The 27,993-nt window shown below is 45.8% G+C and overlaps 1 protein-coding gene across 11 annotated transcripts in view; it reads left to right on the forward strand.

Annotated features, from left to right (window-relative positions):
- The window catches only part of BICD1 (BICD cargo adaptor 1), a 323,818-nt gene that overhangs the window by 165,468 nt on the left and 130,357 nt on the right, over nt 1–27,993 (forward strand). The window lies entirely within an intron of this gene.

Genomic DNA, 27,993 nt, shown 5'->3' on the forward strand with positions numbered 1-27,993 from the left:
GAGCATATTCCATAGCAGAGAATGGCGAACATGCAGCAGTGATTGGCAGCAAGATTAGTGCAGTTGTAAATATTGAGGCGACAACGTCGACTTGTTTCGGGATAGACCCTTCATCAGGCCTCTGCACATAAAGACAAGTCTATATAGTTAATGCATGATCATAAGAAACATCTGGGCAAGACGAAGCCAGGTAAGACCACTATCCAAATGTAACCAAAATTATCCCCCCAAAAAACTCAAAATATCCAAAATAAACAAAACATCGTTCTCACGATCCAAAGTGACGGGATCGCGGAAACGATCGCTCATCGCTCCAAAAATCGCCGTTATTAGAGAAATCATCCACAAAATCACGTAGTGAGTACGGGCCTTTATTGTCACAATCCTCTGTGCGCTGTGGACAGACACGATGACACAGAAGGTCGGGGAACTGTTCGGTGGCCGCAGAGTGAACTGGGAATGTCAGATTTAATGAAATCGCTCTGTGACTTATATTAATGGGAGATTTTAGAAGGAACGGACAATGGCAGAAATGCTTTTTAAAAGCTGTAAATAACAGAAGTGGCGATGTGTAATGAGGCGTCGACAAAGAACCCGCGCTGTGAGCGTGCCAGCAGGTCCCTGTGTCCATGGTAACCGCGTCCTCATATATTCCTGCATGGAGGTAAATCACTGCACAGAAGTACAAATAAACTTACAGGCCATTATGCCATGCTGCGACCGGCCCAAAAAGGAAATTACTGGCAAATAACAATCAGCCAGGAGCAGCTGAACCGCCAGCTTCCCCCGCTGCTCGCTACACAAATACAACCAGATTTCCATGCAGGGATGGTCGCAGTCAGCCAACTTCGCTACGCTGGAACTACGTGTAGTTCTACGCCATTACGCTTCGCAAACTACGGTTTCAAAATCAGAAGTTTCGCTACGTTTGCATTTCGTAGACTACGCATTAAAATACGGAAGCTTCGCGTAGTACGAAGCATAGTGTATGCGGGCGCTTATGCCCTTATGTGGAAAACTTTCCGCAATAATCCGCTAAATATGCGCATATTCCACCTTCCAATGCAGAATTGTATACGTATAGAAGGGCAATAATATTTCTGCGCATGCGCAATGATCCGTATAGACGCAGTTACCGCACGTGTAGTTGACTTTGCAATACATACGTCAACTACGCGTAGCGGGCGAAGCTTCGAATAGCGGTACTACGACTACGTGGAAATATGTACGCGATGTTTTTAAACTTCGTCTATGAACTACGATGCGTAGTTGCGGACTACGATGCGTAGATTCGCACTGGCGTAGTTTGCGAGCAACCGTTTTCATGTCTAACGGAGAAAGTTGTTGCCATCAGTTTTAGTTGTACAATATGTAGGATCAGGTGTTATCGGTTCTAGTTGTACAATGTGTGGGATCAGACGTTATCAGTCCTAGTTGTACAATGTGTGGGATCAGACGTTATCAGTCCTAGTTGTACAATGTGTGGGATCAGACGTTATCAGTCCTAGTTGTATAATGTGTGGGATCAGACTTTATCGGTTCTAGTTGTACAATCAGACATTATGGGAGCAAGTTGTACAGTGTGTGGGATCATATGTTGTTGGTTCTAGTTGTATAATGTATGGGATCAGACGTTATCGGTTCTAGTTGTACAATCAGACATTATGGGAGCAAGTTGTACAGTGTGTGGGATCATATGTTATTGGTTCTAGTTGTATAATGTATGGGATCAGACGTTATCAGTTCTAGTTGTACAATCAGACATTATGGGCTTGATTCACAAAAGTGTGAGAACTCCGTTATCATGCCTAAAAGCTTTGCACGTGCTAACTAGGGTGCTAAGTAGTTAGCACGTGCAGACTACTTAGCACCCTAGTTAGCACATGCAGACTACTTAGCACCCTAGTTAGCACGTGCAGACTACTTAGCACCCTAGTTAGCATGTGCAGACTACTTAGCACCCTAGTTAGCACGTGCAGACTACTTAGCACCCTAGTTAGCACGTGCAAACTACTTAGCACCCTAGTTAGCACGTGCAAACTACTTAGCACCCTAGTTAGCACGTGCTGACTACTTAGCACCCTAGTTAGCATGTGCAGACTACTTAGCACCCTAGTTAGCACGTGCAGACTACTTAGAACCCTAGTTAGCACGTGCAGACTACTTAGCACCCTAGTTAGCACGTGCAGACTACTTAGCACCCTAGTTAGCACGTGCAGACTACTTAGCACCCTAGTTAGCACGTGTAGACTACTTAGCACCTGTGAGGAAACGCGGAAAAGCCGCCGCTAGTACTCAAAGTAAGGCGGCTGATTCCGCGTTGAACATGGCAGCTAGCGCACAGTCGGAGCGCGGAGAAACTGCCGCATGGCCAGACAACAGGGCGGCGGATTCCGCGTCCCGACGCGGCAGGTAGCACGCATAGGCCTACTCTTGTCAGTAATGCTGAATGCGGAGAAAACGCCGCACGCACGGACAGCGGTGCGGCGGATTCCGCATTCAACACAGCAGGAACATTGCAACACATGTCTGGTGTGGCTGGGACTGATAGTCCACACTGGTTCAGGAGGACGCGTGCGCGCGCAGAGAGGCAGGGCCTTTATGACAGTCAGAAGGGAGTCAGCTGACCAAGCTGGTCAGCTGACAATTTCAGCAACTTCCATTGGTCCAGCACTTAGGGGAGCGCTGGTGTATATATACTGGGTGCTGGTCATTCCTCTGGTGTCTGGCGTTGCGATCACTACGTGGTAGCACTCAGACCTTGTCAGTATCTGTGTTTATTAGACAGTTTCGTAGGTGTTGATGATCACGGAGCTCACACCTTAGCCTAGGAATTGTATTATTATCTGTGTGAGTATCTAGACCAGTTTCCAAGGTGTTGATGGCCAAGGAACTCACACCTTAGTCTAGGAATTCTGTACCATCTGTATCATTATTATTGTCTAGTCTAGTTCCAGGAGTGTTGAGAATCTAGGAGCTCACACTCAAGCCTAGGCATTGTTGATTATCTGTTATGACCTTCTGCTTTCCTGACCATTCTTCTGATCTCTGATTCTGTACCTTAGTCATTCTGATACTCTGTTGCTAAACTCTGCTGGTCTTAGGATTCTGTCCCTGTATACTGTTTCTGTACTTTATCTGTCCGTGTGTTAACGACCTGGCCTGTCCGACCTCGAGAACTCTCTCTCCTGTTAAGAGATAGTTCGCAGATCTTTCAGTGACACTTCCTCATTGGTGTCACTCACGTTCTGTCCTTCCCACTCTCAGCCTAGCTCCGCCCCTTGGGGAGCTTCAGACCTGTGGAAGGAACCTGATCTCAAGCAGTATCTCCCACTGTTTAACACCCTTTTTTTGGGTGCTCTCCTCAAAGTATTACTGTTGCACCAAACACTCTTATCACTCAGGTGTCCAGAGGTTAGAGATATATCTGATTATCGGTGATACTGCAGATCATCAATAATCGGGTATATATCTGTATTCTCGGTGATACTGCAGATCACCGGTAATCAGACCCTCTCTGTGTTACACCGATCGTTACAGAACGCCAGACGGTCAGTGTGTGAGGTGCGATCTCCTCCTAGCACAGACATACGTATGCCTGTACCTGAAAAATTTTCTGGTCACAGATCTTACTTCCGAAATTTTAGGAGTAGAGTGTTGTCATATTTTGAGTTGAGATATAGATCTTCAGGAACCATGACCCAAAGGGTCACGTTTATTAAGACTTTGTTATCAGGCGACTCCCAGACCTGGGCATACAGTTTACCCGCTGGAGATTTAGCCTTAACCTCTGTAGACGAATTTTTTAAGGCTATGGCAGTAATTTACGACGATCCAGACATTGCCTCGACTTCTGAGCGGAAGCTCAAGTTGTTGCTTCAAGGCAAAAGTCCAGTCGAGGAGTATGCTGCCGAATTTAGGAGGTGGTCAGTTTCAGCCAGGTGGGACACCTATGCTCTTTTAGACTGTTTCTTATCAGGATTATCAGATGAGGTCTCCGATCTTATGTTAAGTCAGCCTGAACCTAAAACCGTCGATGAGGCCATTTCATCGGCAATCAGGATTGATCGCAGATTACGTTATCAAAAGCAGACCCGGGGTAGAAACAATGTTAAAATGATGTCCTACGCTGCGCCTCCGGTGACTCCACCTCCTCCAGTTTCACCTCCTCCAGAGCCAATGCAGATTGGTCGGTCAAAACTGTCCCAAGTGGAGCGGAGACGCAGGATTTCTGAGCAGTTGTGTCTCTATTGTGCAGAGGGGGGTCATAGAGTACGAAATTGCCCTAAGAAGTCGGGAAACGCCACTGCCTAGGAGTAGTTGGGGGTAATACCCTAGACGTACAGCTCTTACCCCTAGAGGATAAGCGATTACTTCTCCCTTGTATGATTACATGGGAAGATAAATCTGAAGTCTCTGAGGCCTTCATTGATTCAGGCTCAGTGGCTAATTTTATGGACTACGAATTTGCTATGAAATTAGGTGTTCCGCTCACGCTGGTAAAACCACCCCTTCAGGTTACGGCAGTGGATGATTCCCCCCTACAGCGTAACCATCCGCTGTCCCAGACACCAGAGGTGGAAGTCACTATAGGGGTGCTGCATAGAGAGAAGTTGCAGTTTTTTGTATTGCGCATGACAACCTCCACAATCATCCTTGGTATGCCGTGGTTACACCTTCACTCCCCTCAGATAAATTGGGCTACCGGTCAGCTAACGAGCTGGTCAGCCCACTGTTTTCGTCATTGCTTAGTGAAGGTGACCTAAGGCCAGACCAGGATTCATGTGGAGGGTGTTCCGGAACAATATGTTGAGTTTTCGGACGTATTTTGTCCCAAGGCTGCAGATAAACTACCTCCACATCGCCCTTTCGATTGCCTGATTGATCTCCGATCAGGTTGTATGCCCCCTAGAGGCCATCTCTACAATTTGTCTGGGCCAGAAAAGGTGGTCATGCAAGAATACATCCGTGAGAACTTGGCTAAGGGATTTATTCGTCCGTCCCGGTCACCTGCCGGAGCAGGTTTCTTTTTTGTAAAAAAAAAAACACGGAGGCCTTCGGCCATGCATTGATTACCGGGGACTGCATAAAATCACAGTTAAAAATCGCTATCCATTACCTTTGATAGACGATTTATTCACTCAGGTCACCAATGCCAAGATTTTCTCGAAATTGGATTTGCGGGGTGCATACAATCTGGTGCGGATCAGAGAGGGCGATGAATGGAAGACGGCCTTTAACACACCTGAGGGGCATTACGAGTACCTGGTGATGCCCTTCGGGTTGTGTAACGCCCCGGCCGTCTTCCAAGAACTCATTAATGAAGTTTTCAGAGAGGTGTTGGGTAAATTTGTCCTAATATACCTGGACGATATACTGATCTTCTCAGACAACCTCTCTGAGCACAGGGCTCATGTCAAATTCGTGCTGCACAAGCTTAGACAAAACAGGCTTTATACTAAATTGGAGAAATGCACTTTCGAGGTGACATTGTGAGGAAACGCGGAAAAGCCGCCGCATGTGCCAAGAGGCAGGCGGCTGACTCCGCGTCCTACGCGGTGGTTTGCTTGCGTCTGGTTGTGTGGTGGAACGCGGAAAAGCCGCCGCATGTCCTGACAGCAAAGCGGCTGTTTGCATGCAGCAGCATGTGCTTGGTGTGGCTGGGTCTGTTAGTGCATCTAGGCAGATGGAGAGCTATGCTCGCGCGGGCCTGAATTCAGGACCTTTATACCTGCAGAGGAAGTATCAGCTGATCAGGAAGGTCAGCTGATTCCTGCAGGACTCATGATTGGCTGAATGGTTCGGACGGGGCAGCAGAGTCCAGCAACTATATATTCTGCTGCTTAGTCAGTTGCTGGTTGCCTGTCGTTGCAATCACTTCGTGGTAGCACGCAGACCCTTAGTCAGATCCAAAAGTGTGCCGGGACCAGCTGGAGCTGTAATCCTACACTTAGCTAGATTCTGTTGATAGTCTAAAGTACTAGTTTGATTGTGATTATCTGTTATGACTTTCTGCCTGTCTGACTACACTGCCTCTGTCTTCTGATCCTGTACTTTGTTTGTCTGTGAGTTGCCGACTTGGCCTTCCCGACCCTGAGAACTATCTCTATCGCTAGGAGATAGTTCATGCCTTGTATGTGCTGGGTACCTGCTCCATAGGGCCAGCACTGTATCTGCTGGGCACTGCTCACAGGGCCAGCTCTGTATTTGCTGGGCACCTGCTCCTCAGGGCCAGCGCTGTATTTGCTGGGCACCTGCTCCTCAGGGCCAGCACTGTATGTGCTGGGCACCTGCTCCACAGGGCCAGCTCTGTATTTACTGGGTACCTGCTCCATAGGGCCAGCTCTGTATTTTGTGGGCACCTGCTCCCCAGGGCCAGCGCTGTATTTGCTGGGCACCTGCTCCTCAGGGCCAGCACTGTATTTGCTGGGCACCTGCTCCCCAGGGCCAGCGCTGTATTTGCTGGGCACCTGCTCCTCAGGGCCAGCACTGTATGTGCTGGGCACCTGCTCCTCAGGGCCAGCGCTGTATTTGCTGGGCACCTGCTCCTCAGGGCCAGCGCTGTAGTTGCTGGGCACCTGCTCCCCAGGGCCAGCACTGTATGTGCTGGGCACCTGCTCCATAGGGCCAGCTCTGTATTTGCTGGGCACCTGCTCCCCAGGGCCAGCGCTGTATTTGCTGGGCACCTGCTCCTCAGGGCCAGCGCTGTATTTGCTGGGCACCTGCTCCACAGGGCCAGCTCTGTATTTACTGCCCCAGGGCCCATCCTGTATTCATTGGGAACCTGCTCCTCAGGTTCCTCAAGCTTGTTACTATTCTTCTGTATTCTGATCTTGTACCTTGTCATTCTGATACCCTGTTGCCGAACCTCGGCTCGCTCTTAGACTCTGCATCTGACTCCTGATTCTGTACCCCGATATTTCTGATACCCTGTTGCCGAACCCTGCTTGTTTATTAGTCTTCGCCTCTGCGTTCTGAATCTGTACTGTATTTGTCCGTGTGTTACGACCTGGCTTGCCTGACTTCGAGAACTGACCTTACTGCTAGAGGCAGTTCCCAGATCTGTTAGTGACACTCTCTCCTAGGTGTCACTAACGTTCTGTCCTTCCTACGCTCTGCCTGACTCCTCCCCCGGGAGAGTCCAGGCCTTCGGAAGGAATCTGTATTGCTGCAGTACTTCATATTGTACGGCACTTGTTTCTGAGGCTTAGTCCTCGAGGTATTACTGTTGCACCAAGCACTTACACTACTCAGGTGTTCAGAGGTTAGCGTTATATCGGATTATCGGTGATACTGCAGATCATCGATAATCGGGTATATTCTGCATTCTCGGTGATACTGCAGTTCACCGGTAATCAGACCCTCTCTCTGCTACACCGATCGTGACAGACATCTGTCCCTTTTCTGGGATACATAATTTCCACATCGGGTCTTTCTATGGATCCTGCCAAAGTCTCTGCTGTCCTGGAATGGCCCCAACCAGTAGGACTCAAATCTCTTCAGAGATTTTTAGGGTTTGCGAATTACTATAGAAGGTTCATAAAGGGGTACTCCACAGTCATAGCACTCCTCACCAGTCTCACAAAGAAAGGGGCAGATACCAACCACTGGTCCTCCGAAGCTCTGGCAGCTTTCTCCACTTTGAAAGAATTGTTTTGCTCTGCACCCATATTGAGACATGTAGACACCTCTTATCCATTCATTGTAGTGGTTGACGCCTCAGAAGTTGGGGTACGGGCTTTGCTGTCTCAACGCTCTGGGCTGCAGGGAAGATTACACCCGTGTGCCTATTTCTCTCTGAGGTTTTCACCAGCAGAGAGAAACTACAATATAGGTAACAGGGAGCTTCTAGCCATTAAGTTGGCCTTTGAAGAATGGCGTCATTGGCTAGAAGGAGCAGAACATAGTATTACAGTTTACACTGATCACAAATATTTGGAATACATTGAGGGGGCTAAGAGATTGAGTCCCCGTCAGGCTCGGTGGTCACTGTTTTTCTCAAGATTTAGATTTGTAATTACGTACACTCCGGGTAGTAAAAACATTAAGGCGGATGCTTTGTCCAGATGTTTTGAGCCGGAGACAGCACAGCCCTCAGAACCAGAAACCATTGTTCCACAGAGAGTGGTGCTGGGAGCCACAGAGACTTGGAGAGACTGGACGGAGACTTTGGGTCCCTTTCAGCAGGATATCCCCGAGGGAAAGCCTGAAGGGGTTATGTTTGTGCCACTACCATTTCGTCTCCAGATTTTGCAGATGTTCCACTCGCACAAAAATGCCGGGCACCCAGGGGCCTCCAGAACGCAAGACTTGGTTGCTAGATGCGCTTGGTGGCCTGCAAGGAGTGTGTTAGAGAGTGTGCAGTGTGTGCAAAAAGCAAGCCCTCCTGTCTGGCACCTGTGGGAACGTTGCAGCCTTTGCCCACCCCGAGTGAACCATGGACCCATTTGTCCATGGATTTTGTAGGCAAGCTTCCTAAGTCTGAAGGCATGTCGGTCATTTGGGTGGTAGTCGACCGTTTCAGTAAAATGGCCCATTTTGTGCCCTTGAAAGGACTCCCCTCGGCCCAGGAGTTGGCCGATCTTTTCATCAGCCACGTTTTCCGACTTCATGGCATTCCGGAAAACATAGTGTCAGATCGGGGAGTCCAGTTTGTTTCTAGATTTTGGAGGGCATTTTGCCATCAAATGGGCATGGAACTGTCATTTTCGTCGGGCTACCACCCACAGACCAATGGTCAGACGGAAAGGTTTAATCAATCATTGGAACAGTTCTTGAGGTGTTATGTTGCAGAAGCACAAAGTGATTGGGTCAAGTTCTTGCTGTATGCAGAATTTGCACACAATAATTTGAAAAGCTCTTCCTCTGGGTTCTCTCCGTTTCAGGTGGTCACTGGAAAGTTGCCCAAGTTTTCCCCATTGCCAGTAGCCTCTACTCCGTTTCTAGCTCTGGAGGCTTGGCAAAAGTCGTTCAAAGCCATTTGGGGAATCGTGAAAAGTAATTTGGAAAAGGCTTTTCAAAGTCAGAAAGGTCAAGCTGACAAGAAACGATCCTTAGAGTGGAAGTTCCGACCAGGAGACCTGGTCTGGGTCTCCACACGTCATTTAACCCTGAAACAACCCTCGCCCAAGCTAGGTCCCAGATTTGTGGGCCCTTTTTCTGTGACCAGGAAGATCAACAATGTTACTTATGCCATTGATCTTCCTGCCAGCATGCGTGGTGTAAGATCTTTTCATGTGTCCCTGCTTAAGCCAGCAGTCCATGTGGGTGCCACTCCTCCTCCTCCTGTGATGGTAGACGACCAACCTGAGTATGAAGTAGAAAAGATTTTAGACTCACGGGTAGTGCAGAACTCACTACAGTATCTAGTGCACTGGAAGGGGTATGGTTTGGAGGAGAGAACATGGGTACCTGAGTGTCGCATGCATGCGGACAAATTAAGAAGGGAATTCCACACTCGATATCTTGAGAAACCGGGTAGGAGTTGTCCGGAGTCCACTCCTCAGGGTGGGGGGGGGGGGGGGGGGGGTACTGTGAGGAAGCACGGAAAAGCCTAGTACTCAAAGTAAGGCGGCTGATTCCGCGTTCAACATGGCAGCTAGCGCGCAGTCGGAGCGCGGAGAAACCGCCGCATGCCCAGACAACAGGGCGTCGTATTCCGCGTCCGACGCGGCAGGTAGCACGCATAGGCCTACTCTTGTCAGTAATGCTGAATGCGGAGAAAACGCTGCACGCACGGACAGCGGTGCGGCGGATACCGCATTCAACACAGCAGGAACATTGCAACACATGTCTGGTGTGGCTGGGACTGATAGTCCACACTGGTTCAGGAGGACGTGCGCGCGCACAGAGAGGCAGGGCCTTTATGACAGTCAGAAAGGGAGTCAGCTGACCAAGCCGGTCAGCTGACAATTTCAGCAACTTCCATTGGTCCAGCACTTAGGGGAGGCGCTAGAGAGCGCTGGTGTATATATACTGGGTGCTGGTCATTCCTCTGGTGTCTGGCGTTGCGATCACTACGTGCAGTGGCGTAGCTAAGGAGTTGTGGGCCCCGATGCAAGTTTTACAATAGGGCCCCCCAAGCACTCTATACATAGCAATTGATACGGTGCACCAAAACCTGCCAATGGCAACTACAGTGTCAGAGGTGCAAGAAGGGGATGGGGAACAGTTTGTTAATGATTACCACTATTCAAAGTATCTATAGAAGTGATTATTATGAGCACAGGACCAATAGAGAGCTAATACTGTAGTTGAGGAAGGGCCCTTCGGGACCCCTCTGGCCCAAGGGCCCCGATGCGGTCGCTACCTCTGCAACCCCTATTCCTACGCCCATGACTACGTGGTAGCACTCAGACCTTGTCAGTATCTGTGTTTATTAGACAGTTTCGTAGGTGTTGATGATTACGGAGCTCACACCTTAGCTTAGGAATTGTATTATTATCTATGTGATTATCTAGACCAGTTTCCAAGGTGTTGATGACCAAGGAACTCACACCTTAGTCTAGGAATTCTGTACCATCTGTATCATTATTATTGTCTAGTTTAGTTCCAGGAGTGTTGAGAATCTAGGAGCTCACACTCAAGCCTAGGCATTGTTGATTATCTGTTATGACCTTCTGCTTTCCTGACCATTCTTCTGATCTCTGATTCTGTACCTTAGTCATTCTGATACTCTGTTGCCAAACTCTGCTGGTCTTAGGATTCTGTCCCTGTATACTGTCTCTGTACTTTATCTGTCCGTGTGTTAACGACCTGGCCTGTCCGACCTCGAGAACTCTCTCTCCTGTTAAGAGATAGTTCGCAGATCTGTCAGTGACACTTCCTCATTGGTGTCACTCACGTTCTGTCCTTCCCACTCTCAACCTAGCTCCGCCCCTTGGGGAGCTTCAGACCTGTGGAAGGAACCTGATCTCAAGCAATATCTCCCACTGTTTAACACCCTTCTCTCGGGTGCTCTCCTCAAAGTATTACTGTTGCACCAAACACTCTTATCACTCAGGTGTCCAGAGGTTAGAGATATATCTGATTATCGGTGATACTGCAGATCATCAATAATCGGGTATATATCTGTATTCTCGGTGATACTGCAGATCACCGGTAATCAGACCCTCTCTGTGTTACACCGATCGTTACAGCACCTGTAACAGTAGCAAACTACTTAGCACCCTAGTTAGCACGTGCAGATCCCTGAAATCAATGGAGCTTCGCCCGCACAGTAAAATAGAGTATGTCAATGTAATTATGAATGGTGGTTACATTAACATGTGTGGTACTGTAAAGCGGCGCGCGCAGTCTTACGCACGCCGCATAATGAAGTATATATATTAATAATCAGTGTTTTACATTGCGCTCGCGTGATCTGCACTGACTTTGCGTGCTAACTATCATTATCACGTGAAGTCAGTGCAGTTCACAGTACTTTGCACGCAAAGCGTTTGCACGCAAAACTTTATGCTCGCTAACTCTTACGCGCATGTTAGCACGTGCAAAGCATGTTAGCACATGCAAAGTAGCTTTTCACTGGCGTGCTAACACTTTGCACACTTTAGTGAATCAAGCCCAATGGGGGTTAGGTGTACAGTGTGTGGGATCAGTCGTTATTGATTCTAGTTGTACAATGTGTGGGATCAGTCTTTACCGGCTCTAGTTGTACAATGTGTGGGATCAGATGTTATCAGTTCTAGTTGTAGAGTTTGAAGGTATCAGTCTTTATCCAACCTAGTTTATATACTGAAGGTCCCCATAATCATAGTAGTGCCTTCTATAGTTATACTATTCATGTATCCTTGTAATATGATTAGTGCCGGATGGCAGATGCTCTGTGATTGGTTGTTTGGCAGTTATACTGTTGAGGATTGGGTGAGGGTACTATTAATTACCGGCCTATCAGAGTGCAGTGCCTCACTGTCCTCACTTGTCACTGGATGATTGATCTCGCCATGTCCTGCAATGTTACATGCATCGTTCGGTTAAGATGAGAATTAGCGTTTAGCAGTTACAGCATCACACATACAACCTTTCATCTCTCTGCTGAGTCATGTTTGATGGGTTTTCTGTTCACAGCATCTCAGTGGGATTTGGGTCTGGGCTCATGATGGGCCTCGTTGTTTTTCTGGTATTTCTGAGTGGATTGTGTGGAAGGTTTGGGGTTATCAGTGAGATGGAATCAGAGATGAGTGGGAAACGCTATCTGAAGAGATGTTATTTTTCTCCTCCCAGCGGCTGAATGTTTCTCATCGATAGAGGTTATTGCTTGGCTGGTCCGCTACATTTGGGATTTATGGCCTCAGTGTATATGACGTGTGGAGCTAATGGCGTGTCGGCTTTTCTGCTACTACACTGCATTTATTAATTTCCCACTCAGACTAATGTTTATTTAATGCATATTTACTGGAATATATATACGGTAATAATCTGCGATGCACAGAGTTTTCCGCATTGCACACAATCATTTTTGCATTATTTATTATCTTGTATTATATGTCTTGCTGGGTTTACAGTGCTGACTAATGCCAGTTATTGCTGGACTGGACTTAGGTTATGAGCTGCACAGACCCCTCCCCTTTTCCCATCAGGGAGGAGCTAGGAAGGAGGAAATGCAAGACTTCCTGTAAGTACAGAGCTGACCACACCCTCAGGAGGGTGCAGAGGGAGGAGCTGGATGGTGGAAAATGCCAGACATCCTGTGAGCATAGAGCTGACCCCACCCACAAGAGGGAACAGAGTGAGGAGCTGGGAGGGGGAAGCAGCAAAACTTACTGTAAACACAGTGCTGACCCTGCCCACAGGAGGGAGCAGAGGGAGGAGTTGGAAGGGGGGGAGCTGCCAGACTTTCTGTGAGCACAGAGCTGACCCTGCCCACAAGAGGGAAAAGAGGAAGGCATGGGAGGAGGCAGCTGTCAGATTTCCTGTGAGCACAGAGCTGACCCTGCCCACAGGGGGGAGCAGAGGGAGGAGCTGGAAGTGGGCTGCTGCCAGATTTCCTGTGAGCACAAATCTGACCCTGCCCACAGGAGGGAGCAGAGGGAGGAGGTGAGCGAGGTTGGGTGATGACTCTGGGATAGAACCTCCCCCTCAGTTGGCAGCTCTATAATGTATGCACAGTCATGTGACTGACTTTTCCATAAAGGATTTCCCAGGAATGGCAGCATCATACATCTGTGATATGGGAGTGATATCACAGTCTCCTATTCCCCTAAGTAAGGATGAATAATGCGGTGGGGTGAACCGGTGCGGTGGGGTACTTCATAAAAAATTCTGGTGGATCTTCCACATCCTGCTTTCCTAAATTCCAATTCTTAGAGGCCCAGACTTACTCCTTCTATCCCCTCTCATCCTACAGGCTAAGAGGAGACCTAACACCTACAGGTATTTCCCTAATCCCTAATGGGGAGGTCATTTGCCTCCTCCCACCATCCAACTGGCAAAAGGGAGCCCCTCCTCCCAGTCCTAGCAAGTCATCCTCCCAGCATTAGCCTGGCAGTGCACAGACCGAGCCCCTCCTCCCAGTCCTAGCGAGTCATCCTCCCAGCATTAGCCTGGCAGTGCACAGACCAAGCCCCTCCTCCCAGTCCTAGCGAATCACCCTCGCAGCACTAGCCTGGCAGTGCACAGACCGAGTCCCTCCTCCCAGTCCTCCACATCGCAGCCCTTTATCGCAGCCCTATATAATAATGAACAAGTGTCCCTGCGCACACCTGCCCCTGTGTCCTTCCTGCGCGCAGACAGACCTAGAGCCCATTTTTAAACAGCCCTAGGTCAACTAGTGTATATATATATATATATATATATATATATATATATATATATATATATAGATATATATATATATATATATATATATAAGTACAGAAGGGCTGCAGCACACAACAGGAAAACAGTGACAGGGGCTCTTGGTTACGCTTTAACGCGCTTAAGCTCACCAACTGCGCCAAAGTGTCCCCAATCTGGTGAGTCCTACTCTACCATGCAAAATGCCAGTTTTTATAAGCAGTCTAGTGGGAACTAAACCAAAAACCCTAAAATGTCAACTAGATGGGAAAAAGGAAATTAAAAACACCTCACCCTTCACCTAGCTACCAAACGAACTCTCTTAACATGTGCAAAGCACTCATTTATATACTTAACTGTGCTAGAGGTGGGCGTGGTCATGCAGGCTCACAGGGGAAAATTATAAATAAATTACCAAGGGGTGAATTGCATAAAAAAATTTGGTTTGTGCTGCTCACCCCTTGGTAATTTATTTATAATTTTCCCCTGTGAGCCTGCATGACCACGCCCACCTCTAGCACAGTTAAGTATATAAATGAGTGCTTTGCACATGTTAAGAGAGTTCGTTTGGTAGCTAGGTGAAGGGTGAGGTGTTTTTAATTTCCTTTTTCCCATCTAGTTGACATTTTAGGGTTTTTGGTTTAGTTCCCACTAGACTGCTTATAAAAACTGGCATTTTGCATGGTAGAGTAGGACTCACCAGATTGGGGACACTTTGGCGCAGTTGGTGAGCTTAAGCGCGTTAAAGCGTAACCAAGAGCCCCTGTCACTGTTTTCCTGTTGTGTGCTGCAGCCCTTCTGTACTTATATATTTCTTATGGAGTCTGGGGACCTCCAGCGCTGCGTGCATGCTTTGCATAGAATTGCATAAAAAAATTTGGTTTGTGCTGCTCACCCCTTGGTAATTTATATATATATATATATATATATATATATATATATATATATATATATATATATATATATATATATATAACTTGCTGTGCTACAAGAAAAAAATAGAGGTTACAAGAAATTATTACTGAATTATTCGGAATATAAGACATTCAAAAATCGGGGGAAAGAGGGTCTTACATGCCAAATACAGGGCCTCATGAACACTCGCCGATACAAACCTCCAATTCGCCGCGATGTGGGGACTTCCTGTATTGTCCCCATGTGTCCTCTGCTCCCCCTGAATAGATGAAAGCAGCAGCAGAACGGCTCGCCTAATCCAAGGCTCCAGCAGCGATCAGAGACCTCTCCTCTGCCTCACTGCTCCCCTAGTGCCGGCTTCTGCTGATGACCCTATCAGCAGAAGCCGGCACTAGGGGAACAGTGAAGGAGAGGAGAGATCTCTGATCACCGTGGGATACAATAGATTAGGTGAGCCATGCTGCCGCTGCTGCTTTCATTAATTCAGGAAGAGTGGAGGGGAACATGGGGACAGAAAGGTACACGTGGGGGTCACAGGAGGACACATGGGGGTCACAGGAGGACACATGGGGGACAGAAGGGGACACAGGGGGACACAATAATTGGTTGAGAACATCTACAAGATGCTCCTGCATTAGGTTTAGTATATATATATTTTTTCCCTGGTCCGGAACATCTTATAGCCCAAAAAATATGGTAAATGTTCTTCATGAATTAATTTACTGGGGGTCTCAAACATTTTCCTCAGGATTTTCAATAAATGCTGTTTGTGGGTAAAGCTTGCATCCATCGCTGGGGTCATATTAGAGGGTAGCGTGGGTTGTTGAGATGCTGGAGAATTAGAGGTTAGGATATTAGCTTCTTCGTTATTTTTTTACCTGCCTGCACTTTTGACTGTAGTGAAAGTCATTGTGGCATGTATAATAATAGTAATAATAATGCTGTACAGAGACCTGGTGCGGTGGATGTGGCGTCGCACCTCCCCCCCTCCTCCTAACTCTGAAATATCAGGACTGCAGGCGGCTGCCTGCTCTGTATTGGATTAATGTCATTGATTTATTTTAATATGAATTATATCATTTTACAGAGGGGTTTTGCAATGCAAAGCACAATTTCATATAGGCAAATGGGCAGTAATAGGCTTTGTGACATTGTATTGTATGAGATGCGGGGATCCGGGGGAGATTTGCCTGTCAGTTGTGATAGAGGATGAGTTCATCTACAGCGTCCGCCGATAATATACATCCACCGCTCACTGCTGGGCTTAAAGGGACACTGAAGCAAAAATAAACTTATGATATAATGAATTGTAGGTGTAGTACGGATAATTAATAGAACATTAGTAGCCTTATTCTCATATTTTTATTTTCAGTTTGCTTTTTTTTTTATAACATTATGAAACAGAGCAGAACTAATGACCCTTTGAACTTCCCTGCAGTAAAACCTGATCTGAAGCTGTGTCTCACTGTTTCGTTGATGTAAAAGTGCTTCATAAAACAGCACTGTGGCTGATCCAAGTTGGGTCGGAGAGCTCAAAGAAGCTCATTTGCGTAGATAACAAGTGAAGTTTCTTAAAGGGAACCTGAACTGAGTAAAATAATTTAAAATAAACACATGACGTAGCTGCAAATTAATATTCCATACTAACCTCGCCATCAGTTCCTCTCAGAAGCTCACCATTTTCTTCTTACAGTGATCCCTTTCAGTTCTGACAAGATTTTGTCAGAACTCAAATATATCAGTTGTTGTCAGTTATATATCAGCTGCTGTCAGTTACAACTGAATGTGCAAGGTGATGTCTATGTTTCCCTATGGCTCAAGTGGGTGATATTACAGTTTAACAGTGTGCTGACCAGGAAGCTGTTATGGGGTAATGGGCATTTTCAAAATGGAGGACAGAGAATTCCATCAATCACAGTGGACAAATGGAACGCAGGAGAGGAGAAAGAGATTGATGAGTAGACTACACAGGAGGTAAGTATGACCTGTGTATGGTTATTTTGACTTTTTATTTTCAGTTCAGGTTTTCTTTAAAGCGGATCCGAGGTGAAAAACTAACTGTAACAAGTAACTTGTCTATATATCTTATCTAAAATGTAGACAGCAAATCTAGCTGCAAACAGCTTCAACAGTATATGATTATTTCTTCCTGTGATACACTGAGGGCAGCCATGTTCTGCTTGTCACACAGGCAAGCTGATAGCATCTCCAGTCCTTAGCTCAATCCCCTCTCCTCCTCCCTCCTCCCCTCTGCCTCTGAAATCTATGGTGAGTAACATCTTCTCCTCCTGCCCAGACTGAGCTCCCATAAGCCCTTTCTACATTGCTCTAAGAGTGCCAAGGCACAAAAGGAGCTGTGGGCGTGGCTTGTTTAGTTTATAGGAAATTTGAGTATTAAAACAAACAAATAAAAGTATTTGGCTTGAGGAATGCCCTATAAACTATATGAAAGAAACACAATTATGCAATGAGTAAAAGTTTATCAGAACCACTTTAACTTTTCCTGTACTGGAAACAATATAAGACTCGTATATTCCATTTCTTAGCTGTACTACACATACAATCCATAATCTCATAAGTTTATTTTCACTTCAGATTCACTTTAAAGGGACTCCCCCCCCCCCCCCCCCCCATATTTCCATGTCTTCCTATAGATCAGCTGCGGATGTTACTGGTCTCCTGTATTTGTAGAGAACATAGAACAGCATAGAACATAGAAGGTGCGACCTACAGAACTGATCCTATCCATTATCTGTCCAAACTCATGACTGTTACGGTGAGGCCTCATTCACAGCGGGACGTTGCGTTGTAATGTGACGTTAAAGTCGCTACGCAGCATTACAACGCAACGAAAGAAAAAGGTGGCAACGCACATTAACCCTCCTGGCGGTATAAAAAAATACGCCAGGAGGCAGCGCGGCAGTTTTTTTTAAAATTTTTTTTTTCTATATCATGTAGCGAGCCCAGGGCTCGCTACATGATAGCCGCTGCTCAGCGGCATCCCCCCGCCCTCTTCGAGGCCTTCGGCGATCTCCGATCAGGAAATCCCGTTCAAAGAACGGGATTTCCTGGAGGGCTTCCCCCGTCGCCATGGCGACGGGGCGGAATGACGTCACCGACGTCACTGACGTCGGGTCGTCATTGGGAGTCCCGGGCCACCCCTCGGCGCTGCCTGGCACTGATTGGCCAGGCAGCGCACGGGGTCTGGGGGGGGGGGGCCGCGCGCCGCACCGTATAGCGGCGATCGGGCGCGCGGCGGCGGCGATCAGGGTGCTGGCGCAGCTAGCAAAGTGCTAGCTGCGTCCAGCAAAAAAAAAATTAAACAAATCGGCCCAGCAGGGCCTGAGCGGCACCCTCCGGCGGCTTACCCCGAACTACGTTCGGGGTTACCGCCAAGAAGGTTAACACTGTGTTACCGTCGCATACAGTAGGTACAGTAAAGCATACAGGCAATGAAAAGTCTGCTTCCCTGTACCTGGTAACGTGTGCTTTTAGTGGTAACGCATTGCAGCAATGCCTTACCATAACCCTACACGTTACAATGTGACGCTAATATCGCACTGTGAGCGTCCCATAGGATTATCATAAGAGTTTATAACGCAGCTCTGCAACGTCGCCCTGTGAATAAGCCCTGAAACTCAAAAAATTGTAATATTGTGTAAATATTCATTTATTTCACTAATTCAACTTAAAAGGTGAAACTAATACATGAAATAGGAACCCTTAGCAGGTGTTTTGGATGAATTCGCTGATTAGAGTCTGACACGTTGAGCCGAGAGAGTATTGAACATTTTCACAATATTCTAATGGTCTGAGATTTTGATTTTGAGCTTTTCATCAGCTGTAATGCTGGGCATAGACGGTACGTTTATGCGCCGGAATTGAGCCAGCGCGTCACCGCTCGTCCCCGCGGGCACTTCCTTGTCAGCGATTCTTTTTTGCCCGATCCACGCTGTGATTGGACACGTCGGAAATTATCAATCGAGCTATCAGCGGCTCGATTGATAAGAAAAAAATGTACCATCTATGCCAAGCATTGGCCAGGAAGTACGTCACTGGGATTCCCGTCGTATTCCCGTGGTTTCGCACATGCGCGCTGCTAGCAACATTTTTTAAAGTGTATCTGTTGCCCATTGACTTACATTAGTGTCGCTGTCGTGGAAGTTGGCCGGTAACATGCTGTTGACTTTGCGGCGGTGACTTGGTCACTACAATGCAATAACTGCTAAGCCCATTGCCTTTCATTGCCACTGCGTTACCTTGCGGTAAAACAGGGTAACACAACACAAGTTTGCAAGGCATGTGTTTAAGGGGCCTTATAATCACTGCCAGAGCCTAGTGTAAAGCCTCATCTACACCATACAATTTTTTGTGCGATTCGATTAAATCCGACATGTCCGATCGGGATTCGATTTGCCATTGTTTTGCAATGGCGAATCGAATCGAATCCTGATCGGACATGTCGGATTGAATCAAATCGAATCGCACAAAAAATTGTATGATGTAGATGGGGCTTAATGTATTGCATTCTGCTCTACTCACTGTGCACATCCCATAAACATACAGATAAGTTAATTGGCTTCCCCCTAAATTGGTCCTAGACCATGATACATACACTACATGATACATACACATAGGACATATGACTATGGTAGGGATTAGATTGTGAGCGACAAGACAATATATACTCTGTACAGCGCTGCGGAAGATGTCAGCGCTATATAAATACTAAATAATAATAATAATAGACTGAGGGAAGATGGGCATTATTGGCATAATTATTAATATTTCAGGGATTCAGCAGACGGACGCTGACAGCACTATGGCACCTCTGTCTCTCAATACATCCAATTAACGGTATAAATCTGTGCCAAACGTTTTATGTGTCAGCAGAAGATTGGAGCTCTCAGCCTCCCACATTATTATTATTATTATTTATTTATAAAGCGCCAACATATTCCGTGGCGCTGTACAATGTAAGAAAACAAACAAGGGATACATAATGATACAGACAATGATATACATCAAGGGCCTGATTCACAAAGCAGTGCAAAGTGTTTGCACGCGAGTGAAAACCCCTTTATCACGCCTAAACTCAGTTTAGGCATGATAAGAAGAAACTCGCGCGAATTTTCCGCGCGCAAACGCGCAGCACCCGGCGCTTCGCGCGAAGCTCCCATTAAGCCCTATGGGACTTTGCGCGCGCACGTACGCGCGTACGCGCGGTAGCTTCGCGCGAGTTAGAGCACAAAGCGGTGATAACTTTGCTAGTGCAAAGGTTATCACGCCTAAAGTCTTTTAGGCGTGATAACTGAGTTATCACCGCTTTGTGAATCAGGCCCCAAATATGAACACTGATACAAGATACAGCACTGCTGATTACAATTTGATTTAACATGATGACTAAAATGTATAAATGACTAACAGTGTGCATGCAATTAAATTAATAACATTCCATGACACAAAAGGGTGAGAGCCCTGCCCTTGCGAGCTTACAATCTAAAGGAATGGGGTGGAAACAAGAGGTGGGAAAGTTTGTTTTTGTTTCCACATAAATATGACAACTTGTCCAAAACAACAAAATCCGTTCTGTTTCTGCTTGAAAGGGTCCATATAGAGACGTATTCATCTACGAAAGATGGCAGACCTTTACCGCCCCCTAATGTTCACCACAGTTACTACAGATTCATTCCCTGCATCCCCTGTGTAAGCCTTATCCACTAATTACAGCTTCAGGTACCAATTATGTGCGGAGGTCTCGAGCTTAGAAAGTTATACTGTGCAGGGAATAGCTGCAGAATTCTACAGGTAGATAAACTCCTTATCGGGGGGAGAAAATGGTATCTGGGAATCTTCTGAAAAGTTCCCTGTTGTAACAGAAACACGCGTGTAAACTGTAGCCATGTTGTAGATGAGTCTGCTTCAATATCTTGTGGTGTGACACACATGTATGTTCCTAATACACACATACCGTGGCCCATATGCAACTCACTTTTTTTCTTAAGTTTTCTCCTAGGAGATAATTTTTCTGTTTAAAATAACTTTTCAGCATTTTGCAATTGAAAAAGTACTAAAAAGTAAGTGAAAAGGTACTCTCAAAATTATTCTGAGCATTTTCTTGCTTGCTGGTGGTTTGAAAAGCATTTTATTGATGAGGTGAGAAAATATCACCTTGGAGAAAACATAGGAGAAAACGTGAATTGCAGCGTGCATGAAAAAGGGCGCCGTGAAAAAAGGGCCCGACTTATTAACGAATTTGGCGCCAGGTATTAACGAAATTTGCTAACGAGGACCATCGTTGTCAAGTTTTGTTAACCATAATTACTGTTGTAAAAACAAGCGAGAAATAATAACAAATAAATATTAACGTTAAATGTCGTTACGTTTTTCGGCAATACTGCTTAACCCAACCCTACCCTCACACAGAACCCTCCCCTGGTGGTGCCTAAAACTAACCACTTCCCTGGTGGTGCCTAACCCTAACTACCCCCCCTGTTGTTGCCTGACCCTAACCTCCCCCAGGTGGTGCCTAACACTAAACTCCCCCCCCCCCCCCTGGTGTTGCCTAACCCTAACCTCCCCTTTGGCGTTGCCCAAAACTAACCGCTGCCTAGGTGGTGCCTAACCCTAACCACACCCCTCGGTGGTGCGTAACGCTAACCACTCCCTCTGCAGAAACACACTTTTACATATATTAACGATAATACCTTTGAAAATGTAAAATCTGTACTTATTAACAAAATAATATGACAAAAACTATACCGTTGTAAACCTCTAAAAGGATAACTACCTCAAAAACTATAGTGTTGTAATGTTATTAACACATTTTTTTGCAGCGCCCTTTTTTGTGCTTTTTTTCTGTATTAACGATAATTGCATTAAAGTCTATGGCGGCGCCCTTTTCGTTCACCCTCAGCCGGCGCCCTTTTTTCCTGCTACTGAATTACATATGGTCCTGTGGCCCATATGCAATTCACCTTTTCACCTGAGTTTTCTCCTAGGAGATAATTTTTAATTTTCTACTTCTAAAATGACTTTTCAGCACTTTACAGCTGACAGTTGGGGAAAATGTACTCTTGAAAATAATGTTGAGTATTTTCTTGCTTGCTGGTGGTTTGAAAGGTTTTTGTTGAGGAATTATTCTGTTATAAAAGCAGTATAATTCGTACAGAATGCTGCAGCCAGACTCCTAGCCAATGCCCCCCGCAGCTCACACATCACCCCAGTACTGCAAACTCTTCACTGGTTGCCAGTAAAATGGGGAATCAATTTTAGGATCTGCCTGCTGACATTCAAGGCTCTACACCACATGGGACCCAAATACATAGCGGATCTATTGGAACTTTATGCCCCTCCCCGCACCCTCCGCTCTGCCAACAAGCTCCCAGGATACGCTTAACATTTGGTGCTCGGGCCTTTTCCTATGCAGCCCCTACTCTAGACAGTGGGATGTGGGGGGATGGGTGGAAAAACAAGGGGTGGGGGAGAGCGCACTCAGGTTGTCATTCAATAAAAATGGCCAGCCGGCCGTGGAATATTCTCACCTGGATCTGTGGCTGACTGTCCCATACGGGGTGGCCAGCAGAAAGGCTTTGTCCCACTTGGACCGGGGACCAAGTCTTGGCAGAAGTCCTCCTCCACAAGGCGTGAAGACGATAGCCTCCTTCAGAGCTGTAGTAGCAGGCTGCTGTTCTGGTATATTTTCCACCTAGCCTGAGTGCTGTGATGCCACTATAGGCAGCTGCACTGTCAGGCAGTCGTGGGTGGATTAAGAAATTTGAGTTTAAGCGATTTGCCAGTGCAAGTGTATGCAAGTAGGAAATAGACGGCGGCTGCCGTGTAAATCAAAAGTAAAAACTTTTATTGTAGCTAAGCAACGCGTTTCAGAGGGCTCAACCCTCTTTCATCAGGCTCTATGGAACTCACTTACACAATCAGTACGAGAGGCTCCTTCTCTGGACAGCTAAAAAAAAAAAAAAAAGGCTAAAAACTCACCTCTTTTCTCTAGCCTTTGAGGCTGCATAATGCAGGGTCACAGCGCATTGATTCCCCAGGGAGAAAAGCGCTATAAAAATATTATTGTTATATTGCTTTAATAATAATAATAATAATGCATTCTGTCCTATGATAACTATGATTTTTTATATAATGTGGATAAAAACCTAATTTCGTGGAAAAACTGCAAGTCAGTGGAATGTAGGAGGACAACTATTTTATAACTCTTGCACTCCTGAGAACAAGTACTGTACACAGCTACTGCTATAAACATCTCAGTATCGCTTTTCCAGTTTTGAAGGATGTGATTGAAACCCACTGTAGATGTATTAATTGATTTACGATGTGACCCAAAACTCCTTTGATTAAATCCATATAAGCTGGAATTGTTGGTAAAAGTTCCCAAGCCATTACTCTTGTTTTTCCAGATTTTCTGTTACTGTACCATTGGTGTAATGCTGGCTTAAACAGTATATAAACCTCATCACATGTCTTGGAAAATGAGAAGTTACTGATCTCAACTTAAAGAGACACTGAAGCGAGACTAAATCTCGCTTCAGGTCTTATATATAGCAGGGGCACGTGTGCCCCTGCTAAAACGCCGCTATCCCGCGGCTTAACGGGGGTCCCTTCACCCCCAACCCACCCCCCGCAAAAGTTGGTCGGAAAATGGTCGCTCGTATTCTTCTTCCTGGAGGCAGGGCTAACGGCTGCAGCCCTGCCTCCAGTCGCGTCTATCAGACGCGCATCGCCACCTCTCCCCCGCCCCTCTCAGTGAAGGAAGACTGAGAGGGGCGGGGGAGAGGCGGAGATACGCGTCTGACAGACGCGCATGGGGCAGGGCTGCGGCAGTTAGCCCTGCCCCAACCAGGAAGCGCTCCCCCGCTGCACGGAGGGGGTTTGGGGGGACAGGGACCCCCGTTAAGCCGCGCTATAGCGGCGTTTTAGCAGGGGCACGCATGCCCCTGCTAGCTATGAGGTCTGAAGCGAGATCTATTCTCGCTTCAGACTCTCTTTAAGAGTGCCACAACCATGTGTCACTCTGTGGTAGCTTCCATTGCTTAACCAGGTCTGCATTTTTGGTACATATATATATTTATATACGCCCCTGTGTTTACCACTAGCAGATCAGGGGCGTATATATAAGCACTGTTTACTTACCGCCACCAATCGCATTTCCCGCACTGTTTCCGCCGCATCCCCGTTTTTCTGTAGTGAGAGCATGAGAATCAATTCATTCTCAGGTCCCATCACTGTGTCATTATGAATGGGAGAGATGCATCTTTCATTTATAACCCCAAGGAAACTGTTACAAATATTATTGTTCCTATCTGCTGTAAACAGCAGACAGTGAACTAAGTGTAGTGCCATCTTGTGGCCAAAAAGTAAATTACAGCCAAATACACCCAAGTATACCATAAAACACTTTTACATTCAAACTTTTATTAAATATTTTTTTAAACCCTTTCTACCCCTACCCCATAATTACCAAAATAAAACTTGTAAAAAATTACAACATAAAAAAAAACTACATAAATTGTTACCTTAGGGACTTTTTAAATATGTACAGTATGTTATGAGGGTATATTACTGTTGCTTTTGTAAATAAATGCTTATAATTATTTCCATAGTATAAAAAAAACCCATCAAACTGAAAAAATACACCTTTATTTCCAAATAAAATATTATCGCCATACATTGTACTAGGGACGCAATTTAAACGTTGTAATAACCGGGACAAATGGGCAAATAAAATGTGTCTGTTTTATCTACAAAAGCACATTTTATTTTTAAACTACAATGGCTGAAAGCTGAGAAATGATGAATTTTTGCAATTTTTTTCTTCTTCTTTCTTGCCTAAAAAATTAATATATAATAAAATAATTCTTAGCAAAAAGTACTACACAAAGAAAGCCTAGTTTGTCCCGCAAAAAATAATATATAGATCGTTTCAGTGTGATAAGTAGTCATACAGTTATTGGCGAATGAATGGGAGAAGCGCGATGTGAAAATTGCTCTGGTCTTGAAGTGGAAGGGAAGTGGTTAAGCAATTAATAAATATCATAATGTATTTTACAATTTGAAACAACTGTTTCACTGTTGATTCATTTTTTTCACAATTTTGAAAATATCACAGAGGAGAAAAATCAGGAGAAATAGTGAATTGCATATTGGGCCGTATGTCTTACATAAACACATAATGGATATCACACGTATACAGATCTGCTGAAGAGGAACACAAAAAGAGGAAAAAATAAATAAATACATTGCAAAGTGAGACGTTAAAAAGTAGAAGAGAGATCAAGAAATGATTGACATTCACCATGGAATTTTTTCATATTCTTTGATCCACAATGAGTCTGCAGGTCATCATCTTTACTACTGGCAGACATGAAAAAAACTAGACAGCACCAACTGCCATTATCTGTAACCACACCCCCTAACAATGTGATAGGCTAGAAGGTTGTTTTTTTTTATAGATATACATATACACAGAGGGAGAAACTGGTTGCTTGGTATTTGGAAACAGCTGTTATTTCCCACAATGCAACAAGGGTCACAGACAGCAAACTGTGGGAGGGGTTTCAACCCAATTTTGGCCAAACAGACCACTCCTGATGATCTATTCGAGAAAAGGTAAAGATTTCTCATGGGAAGGAGGGTATCAGCTACTTACTGGGAAGAAGTTTAATCCTTGGGTAGAGTTCCTCTTTAAGGCTTGTACACACTTCCCAACTTTTCTGCACGATAAATCCGATGGCATGACTGACTGCACGACCAAGCGATTGAACAACCAACTCACGCAAGCGGAATGACGGACTGCATGAAATGGCCGCAGTTACAACCAGTACACGTCGCTCAAACGACTTGTACACAATCGGCCAACTTCATAATATCAGCCCAACAGTCGTGTGAGTTAATCCGCCTGTTGGATCGGGCAAACCGCCCGTTTGTCACACGTTCACACGCCCAGCTACAGTGTTCTCCCCAGAATTTTTTTCTATTCGGGTGGCATGAAAAAGTAGCCGGGTGGGACACGATGGAGGAAGGCAGTGCTGGCGCAACTCTGCTTACAGCATAAGAGGAGGATGAGAAGGCAAGCTGATGACAACCGGGTGCTCACCAAAATTAGCCGGGTGGAGCACCCAGCTAAGAAAGCATGGGGAGAACACTGCAGTTTTTATCAAACAGACCAAGTTTGGGGGATGGTTGGGTGAAAAGTTGCATGTATGTACGAGCCTTTATAAATACACTTATTTTCACTTTAGGGTTGCACAGTTCCTGAAAATAACTTTTATCAGCCACATAGTGAAGTTGAAAGGAAATTTGGCACAGGTTGACTCGTTACATTGTTAGTTTTGTTGAAAAAAAGACATCCGTCTATCAAATCCAAACAGGAAAAATAAAAATTAAGTAAATAAATAAGCATTGGGTACATTTCTCTCCTGCTCCCTCGCACATCCCAGTCGATCCAGGGGAAGGCAAGAAAAACTCCTTACAAGGCTTTGGCCAGTGAACTTCTAAGGGCTGGTGCACACCTAGAGCGCTTCTAATCGCTTTTCAAAATGCTAGTGCTTCGGAAAGCACTTGGCTAATGTATTTGAATGGGATGGATCACATAAGAGCGATGTGATTTTTTTCCCAAACGCAAACGTGGGTCCTGCAGCATTTCTGAGGCGATTCAGCCTCAATGTTAAAGGGAAGGTTCAGGGACTAACAAAAAAAATAAGAATACAAATCCACTTACCTGGGGCTTCCTCCAGCCCGTGGCAGGCAGGAGGTGCCCTCTGCTCCGCTCCGCAGGCTCCCGGTGGTCTCCAGTGGCCGACCCGACCTGGCCAGGCTGGCGGCCAGGTCGGGCTTGTTCTGCGCTCCATTGTGCGTTTCATGCCGGCGCACTGACGTCATCGGACGTCCTCCGGGCTGTACTGTACTCAGAACTACTGAGCCTGCGCAGTACAGCCCGGAGGACGTTTGATGACGTCAGCGCGCCGGCGTGAAACGCACAATGGAGCTCAGAACAAGCCCGACCTGGTCGCCGGCCTGGCCAGGTCGGGTCGGCCACTGGAGACCACCTGGAGCCTGCGGAGCGGCGCCGAGGGCACCTCCTGCCTGCCACAGGCTGGAGGAAGACCCAGGTAAGTGGATATGGATTTTTTTTTTTGTTAGTCCCTGAACCTTCCCTTTAAGTATAGGAAAGTGGAAAATTGGTCTAAAAAGTGATAGAACAGAGTTATTTTTCCAAGCTTTTTTTTTTTTACAAAAGCTGTACACTTCCAGCTCTACTGTACAAAAAATAAAAAAATGCTACACCAAAACGCTCCAAAAATCACCAGGCATAACTAGAAAATCGCTATCGATTTTGAAAAATCACTTCTAAAAATGCTGATCATTTGTGATTACTCTAGCGCTTTTAGGTGTGCACCAGCCCTTAGGGGGAAAAAATTCCTTCCCATCTTCAGGTGACAGTCAGATAAAATCTCTGGATCAACATCACTAGGAATGAACTAGTAATTATAGCTGCATATCTCCTTCAATGCAAGGAAATTATCCAAATCTCTTGTAAATGCAGGTATAGAATTTGTCATAACTACTTCCTGTGGTAAAATATTCCACATTTTAACAACTCTTACTGTAAAGAACTCCTTCCTAAATAGATGGCAAAACCTGTGTTCCTCCATACGCAGATCATGTCCCATTGTCCGCTGTACAACCCCAGGGACAAAAAGCTCATCTTTTGTATTGCCCTCTGATGTATTTATACATGTTAATCAGATCACCCCTTATCCATCGTTTTTCTAAGCTAAATAAGCCCAGTTTGTCCTACCTTCTTGGTAAGCAAGACATTCCATCCCTCTGATTATTTTAGTTTTCCCGGCTTTGTGCCCGTTCCAGAAGGTCAATATCCTTTCTGTAGTGTGGTGCCCAAAACTGTGTCCTATACTCCAGAAGTGGCCTCACAAGTGATTTATACAGAGGGAGTAGTATACTAGCATCTGGTGATTTTATTCCTTGTTTTATGCATCACAGAATTTTATTTGCTTTAGCTGTTGCTGCTTGGCGTTAAATACAGATGTTAAACTTGTTATAACCCAGTATTCCCAAGTCTATTTCCAAGTCTGATGTTCCCATGTATGCCATTTATCTTATATGTTAAAAGCGTACATGAACTTGTTCCTGCTTATCTTATATGTTGCTGTACCATTGGCATGCCCAAGGTGTATGACCTTACATTTATCCTCATTTATTTTCCTCTGTCATCTATGTGTCTATATAGCCATCTACACTGAAATATAACACTACAAAAAG

This window comes from Hyperolius riggenbachi, chromosome 3 (genome assembly GCF_040937935.1).
Source record: "Hyperolius riggenbachi isolate aHypRig1 chromosome 3, aHypRig1.pri, whole genome shotgun sequence".
Lineage (NCBI taxonomy): Eukaryota > Metazoa > Chordata > Amphibia > Anura > Hyperoliidae > Hyperolius > Hyperolius riggenbachi.